We start from the raw sequence: 6,296 nt of genomic DNA, 5'->3' as shown, positions 1-6,296 counted from the left end.
AGAGCAAGGCGCATGTCTCAGCACATCCCTCTTCTCGGGGCAGGTTACTCACCGAACTTTGTGCGGGACCAGAACCCCTGACCGGCTGGGACCAGCTCCTCTCTTGTCCTGCCCCAGCACCTGCAGGGCTGAGGCCCAGGGTGCCCCCCCTTACGTGCTTTTGCCACCTCACAGCCACACCGTTTTGTCCCCGTGAGTGGCCCTAGAATGTAAGTCAGATCCTGTCATCCCCGCTCAAAACCTAACAGGCCTCCCATCACGAAATCAGGGCCCTCGCCGGGCAACCCCTCTCCCCTGGGCCTCCTGGTCACTCTCCAGCCACGTGGCTCTCCTTCCCACCTGTCAGGTGTGCTGAGGTGCCAGGTGTGTGCCAGGTGTGTGCTGAGGTGCCAGGTGGGTGCAGGTGTCCCTTGGTTTGACCCAGTGTGGCTGAGAGCAGAAAGTGGCCAGGTGTTCCATTTGCCGGGCGTAGAGCCTGGGGAAAAGCAGAGTTCGAAGGACAGTGACTGAGGGTTCCACCTGATGGAAGGCGTGAGGCCTCACGTTCAGGAATAGTGCGAGCCTTACACTGGGGGGGAAATGAATCTAATTTCCACATTTGGGAATGAAGCCACAGAATACAAAAGACAAATTTAAAGGAGAAAAAGAAAACCCAGATTACCTTGAAAAGAGTGCCTCTCTCACATTGATGTTTCTTTCTCTCCCCCCTCCTCTCTCCCACTCTCTCTCTAAAAAAAAAAATCAATGGATAATGTCCTCAGAGGAGGATTAACAATAAATAAATTAATTCATTAAATAAACAAATTTAAAATTTTGCATTGAAAAAAGAAAAACAGGGTCTTGAGATACTGAGGAGCTAGGACAGGGGAGGTGATGGGAACTGAAGCGCTGAGTGAGCTTATACTCGAGTCAAATATGTGTTGTTAAAAGGTGAAAGGTAACCACTCAGATAACACAGAGCTTCCAAATCCGAGGGGGGTCAGGAAAAACCTGACCGGTCAGCAGGGGTCAGGCAAGGGGATAAAGGAGCCAAGATAAAATGTGGGAAGGAGAAAAAGTAAAATGTGGGAAACTCCACCCTAATCACAACAAAGTTTAATACATTAAACCAGCCAGTTTCTTCTAAAAAATATGTCTTCATTGATTTCAGAGAGAGGGAGGAAGAGGGAGAGGGAGACAGAAATACTAGTGGTGACAGTCATTGATCGGCTGCCCGCTGCACGCCCCCTGCTAGGGATGGAGCCCAAAACCCCGGCATGTGCCCTGACCCAAATGGAACCAGGGCCCTCTGGGTTCCTAGGTTGACGCGCAAGCACGGAACCACACCAGCCAGGCTAAACTAGTGAGTTTTTAAAAAAATCACAGCAAATTGGATGAAGAAAACTTAGAATTTCATTAAACCAGGTGACCCAGGCTTTAAGGCAAGTGGCGTGGTTAGGGACCCAGTGGCCCATGCTGTGACCACAGAACAGCTTCCTGGGAAGGTTTGTTGACTCTGAACTTGCGTGTACCAAACACATAGCTTGAAGGTCCGAAAAGCAAACGCTGGCAGAACCACAAGGGCATATGGTCAAATCCACAACCATGGAGGACAGCGAAGCACGCGTGTCTTAGAGTCGAAAAGGCAGGCTTCAAGTCAACAAGTTCACGAGAAACTGAAAGCACGGTGAATAGGCGTGACTCAATAGACAGGTAAAGCCCTGCATCCCTGATTAAAAATTCATTGTTTTCTAGAGCTTGTGGAGTGTTTACCAGCAATGCACACCAAATCCGAACAATATGCCAAAAATCTATACCGATCAGGTTCGCTGACCAAACTGGGCACGTGTGGAGGCAGCTAGTCAACGGGTCTCTCTCACATTGATGTTTCTCTCTCTCTCTCTCTCTCCCTTCCTTCCTCCCCTCCACTCTCTCTAAAAAATCAATGGGGAAAAAATATCCTCGGGTGAAGATTAACAAAAAGCAAATAAAAATGCAATGACCATAAGACTAAGACGTGATCACCAGCCCTGGCTGGTGTGGCTCCGTGGGTCAAGCGTCATCCTGTGTGTTGAACAGTCACCAATTTGAATCCGGTGAGGGCACATGCCCACGTTGCAGATTTGGTCTCCAGTCTGGGTGCCCATGGGACGCAACCGATTAATGTTTCTCTCTCTCTCCCTCTCTAAAATCAATAAATGCATGTTTTTAAAAAGGTGATCACCAAACATTTGTAAATGTAAGACCGTAAAATTATATTTGACCAAAATTTCAAAGAATGAGTCCGGAATGGGAGCTTAAAACATTTAGAGTCCAGCCCTCGCTGGTTTGGCTCAGTGGTCGGAGTGCTGGCCCGAGGGCTGAAGGGTCTTGGGTTCAATTCCAGTCAAGGGCACACATGTCGTTTGCAGGCTTGATCCCTGGTTGGGGGCACATGTGGGAGGCAACTGATCGATTTGTCTCTCTCATAGCGATGTTTCTATTTCTCTCTCCCTCTCCCTCCACTCTCTATGAAAAGCAATGAAACTATCCTTGGGTAAGGATTAAAAAAACACTGAGCCCGACAGTGAGGAAATACTCCACGTAAATGTTTGGGGTGCAGCCAGGCTGGCACTTGGGAGTTTCTCATCTGGAAATGCATGTACTGCATAAGGAGAAAGGTGGGAGAGCCGCCATCTCACCTCCAACTCAAGAAGCTAGAAAAGGAATCACAGAGAAAACCCTAAGGAAGAGAAAGGGTGAAGACAAAGATTACAGAAGGGCGTGTGCATTAAAAATTAGAAGGAGCCCGGCTGGGCGTGGCTCAGCGGTTGAGCCGTCAACCGAGGATCCAGGAGATGGTGGTTCAACTCCTGGTCAGGCACATGCCCAGGTTGTGGGCTTGATCCCCAGTGGGGGACGTGCAGGAGGCAGCCGATCAATGATTCTCTCATCATTGATGTTTCTCTCACCCTCTCCCTTCCTCTCCCTGAAATCAATATATATATATTTTTAAAAATGAGAAGGAAAAGCCCACATTAGGGTTCACAAAGCCAAAAGGTGGCTCTTTGAAAAGACGTGTGCTCGGGCGGCCTCACACAGGCACTGTCCCTTCCATTGCGTGTGACCTGGACTCACTGACCATTCCGATGACCAGAACATAGCAGAAGGTGTGGATGCCACTCCCAAGATGGGCTACAAGGATGTTGTGACCTGTTTCTCTCTCTCAAGGCAAACTCAGCCCAGGACCAAAAAGAACCCTCTGACAGGAGCCAGAGCTGCACCCCAGGACTGAAGCCCCGATGCTGGCTTGCTTCATCCCTGCCCCCCACCAGAGGTTTGGGGTGCAAGCGCCCAGCACTTGGCTCTGGGGACAATTTAGCAATCTCCTGGGCAGGCTGCACCTTCAAGGTGGAGGTGAGAGTAGGGCCAATCCCTGGGGAGGGGTGGCGGACACACCACCAACAGGACGGAGAACCATCACCACAGCAGCAGACGTGCCTCCCCCGGCAGGACAAATCCAAACCGCTCACAGGCACATTTAGGCATCTACCAGGAGGGACAACGGCATCTCAGCCTTTAAACTGTGTTGGCAGGAAATCGGATCCTGGCAGCCTGAGGTGGGAGGACAGACCCTTCTGAGCCAGGCAGGCCTGGGGCACGAAGGTGCAGATGCTCACCTGGTCACAGCACCCATCCCCAGGCCCCTGTCCCCACCTGTGCACCCCGAGAACCCCCCCAAGCCCTACTGAAAGCAGAAAGCTGCTCCACTCATCACCCACCTTTAAAAAATATGGTTTCTGTTGATTTCAGAGAGAGGAAGGGAGAGAAACATCCATGAGAGAGTCATTGATCGGCTGCCTCCTGCACGCCCCCCACTGGGGATGGAGCCCCAAACCCAGGCATGTGCCCCACGGGAATCAAACCCTGACCTCCTGGTTCATAGGTCAACGCCAACCCCTGAGCCACACCAGCGGGGCCATCACCCACTTTTACTATGCCACGTGCTTAGCACCGACTCCGTGGGAAGCGAGGGGCCGGACACCAGGATACGGGGGACAGACGGAGCCTTGACGTTGACCGTGGCCCGAGTCTCAGCGGGAGAAATACTAGTCTCGGCGGTTAGAAGGTGGAATCGGCCAAGAAGTACCCAGACGACTCGGGGGATGAACCGATCAGCGCAGGGCCCTCGCCTCGCGGCCACAACTCCGGGCCCGCGGCTTCGCAGGCGCTTGTGTCCCAGGCAGGCCCCGGGCCAGGAGGCTGTCGGGCGGCCCCTGCACCAGCCCCGGGGTCCTCAGGGTCTCACAGTTGCTGCCACCGCCCCTCGCGTCACATATTCTCCCTGCTGAGCCCCGCCTCCCGCCTCGTTTGGAGAAAGACATGGCGCCCCAGGGCGCGCCCGCCCCGCGGGCCCCCGCGCGGGCCGCGGGCTGCAGCTGGGTCGGGGCTCCCCCACGCGCGGCGGGCCTAGCGGGGGGGCTGCGGTCGGCGGGGCGCGCCTCGCCCGGGCGCGCGTAGGGACCGGGGCCCTGCTCGTTCCCGGGCGCAGCGCTCTCCGGCGTGGGACGGAAACGCGCGCTGGGAAACGCCAGCGACGTCGCCACGGGGGTCAAGGACCCAGCGTCCGGGCGTGGGAGGGGGTCTGCGGGTGCGGACGCGGGAGAAGATGGCGGCAGGGCGCGGAGGCCCGGCAGCGGCGGGACTGACGCTGACACGGGCGGCGATGGCGGGGACCGGGGCGGGGGGCTGCCCGGCACGGAGTCCGGCTCCCGGGCGGCGGCGACTCCCGGCGCCCGCCCGGGCCTCCGGTGCGACCCGGCCGTCCCCGCAGGGTCCCCGGTGCGACCCGGCCGTCCCCGCGGGGTCCCCGCCTCGTCCCCGCCCCGGGCCACCCGCGCCCGCCAGCCCCGCCCGCGCACCTCTGCCCGAGGGCGCGGGCCACCGGAAGGGAGGAGCCGGCGGCGTCGCGCCCGGGCGGGGTCACCATGGAAACCCCTGCGCCGGGCCCGCGCCCGCGTCGCCCCGCCCGGCGGCTCCAGGGACACGCCGGCTCCGCGCCCGCCCGCGGACCTGGCGCTGCAGGGGGCGAGGCGGCGCGGCCCGCGCGGTGGGGCGGGGCCCCCGAGGGCCGTCGGCAATTGGCTGGGGCGCGCTGACGTCATGAGGAGGCGTGGTGACGCCGGGGCGGCTATAAAAGCCGCACGCCCGCGGCGCCGGTAGGGGATGGGCGGCGCGCTCCAGCTCCTTGGGTCCGCTCTCCCGGTCCCCGGCTGGGCCCTGCGGCATCCTGCGCCCCGCCTTGGGGTGGTCCCCCACCTTCGCGCCCCTTTGCGGGCCCTCGGTCCGCGCACGCGCGCCCCGCCTGCTCGCTAGGCGCCCCCATTGGGCACCGGACGATGGGGCGCCTCCAGGATCGCCACCGGCCCCGCCTGGGTGGGCGGAGTCCCGGGACACACCGCGGACCCACCGTGAGCCCGCCCGCCCGGTGCCTTTTCTCTAAGGCCACGCTGGGCAGAGGGCAGCCGCCAGCCCCAATTCTGACATCCATCAACCAACCGTGGGCCGCTGCCTGACCCCAAATCCGAGGTCTCCCCCTCGGACCTCCTGCCCCTCAAAGGGCAGCCGCCGGCCAACAGCAGATGCCCTGGGCCCCTGCCCACCTCCACGTGAGCTCTCGGTGACGCTACTGAATGGAGGGGAACCGCACACCACCACTCAGCATCGTGGGCCCTGGTTCACCTGGGAACCTTAAAACCAAGGTCTGCCCCTTGGACTTCCTGCTCCACACAGGGAAGCTACCCATCCCTGCGCCCCACCTCCAGGACTCCACCTCCAGGTCATACCTTTGTAATAACCTAGTTATTAATAACTGGAAAGGAGCAAAGGCACACCACTTGTGCAGCTTTGCCAGGAAGCTACAGTTTAGACACACGCCTAGTAAAGTCTGGCTGACATAGAGAAGGTACTTCCCAGTCACACCTGGGAACAGGTAATTGGCCAGAGTAGGCGTGGCCACTGTGAAGGAATATTTGAGATACATACGCTCCTAAACAAAGGAGTTTCATCTCTTGCCCTTAGGCCTCTTGTTGGAGGGGGTGTAGTCGCATGCTGGGCACTCGCCCTTGTGGCCCACAGCCATGTGGACCCCACACAATGGACCAATGGACTGCAACTAGCGTGATGCTACACGGGTCCCAGCTCCACCATGGAAGGGAAACTTTGGACACTGGCTTTGCTTCTAGCTTTGCTGAATCCCCAGCTGCACCTCTTCCAGGGCTGGATGAAAGGAAATGGGACTTTAGAAACTAAGGGATATAATTCCATGCAGATAAAGC

The sequence above is a fragment of the Miniopterus natalensis genome, chromosome 1, assembly GCF_054644295.1.
Source record: "Miniopterus natalensis isolate mMinNat1 chromosome 1, mMinNat1.hap1, whole genome shotgun sequence".
NCBI classification, from domain to species: Eukaryota; Metazoa; Chordata; class Mammalia; order Chiroptera; family Miniopteridae; genus Miniopterus; species Miniopterus natalensis.
This window is presented reverse-complemented; position numbering follows the sequence as displayed.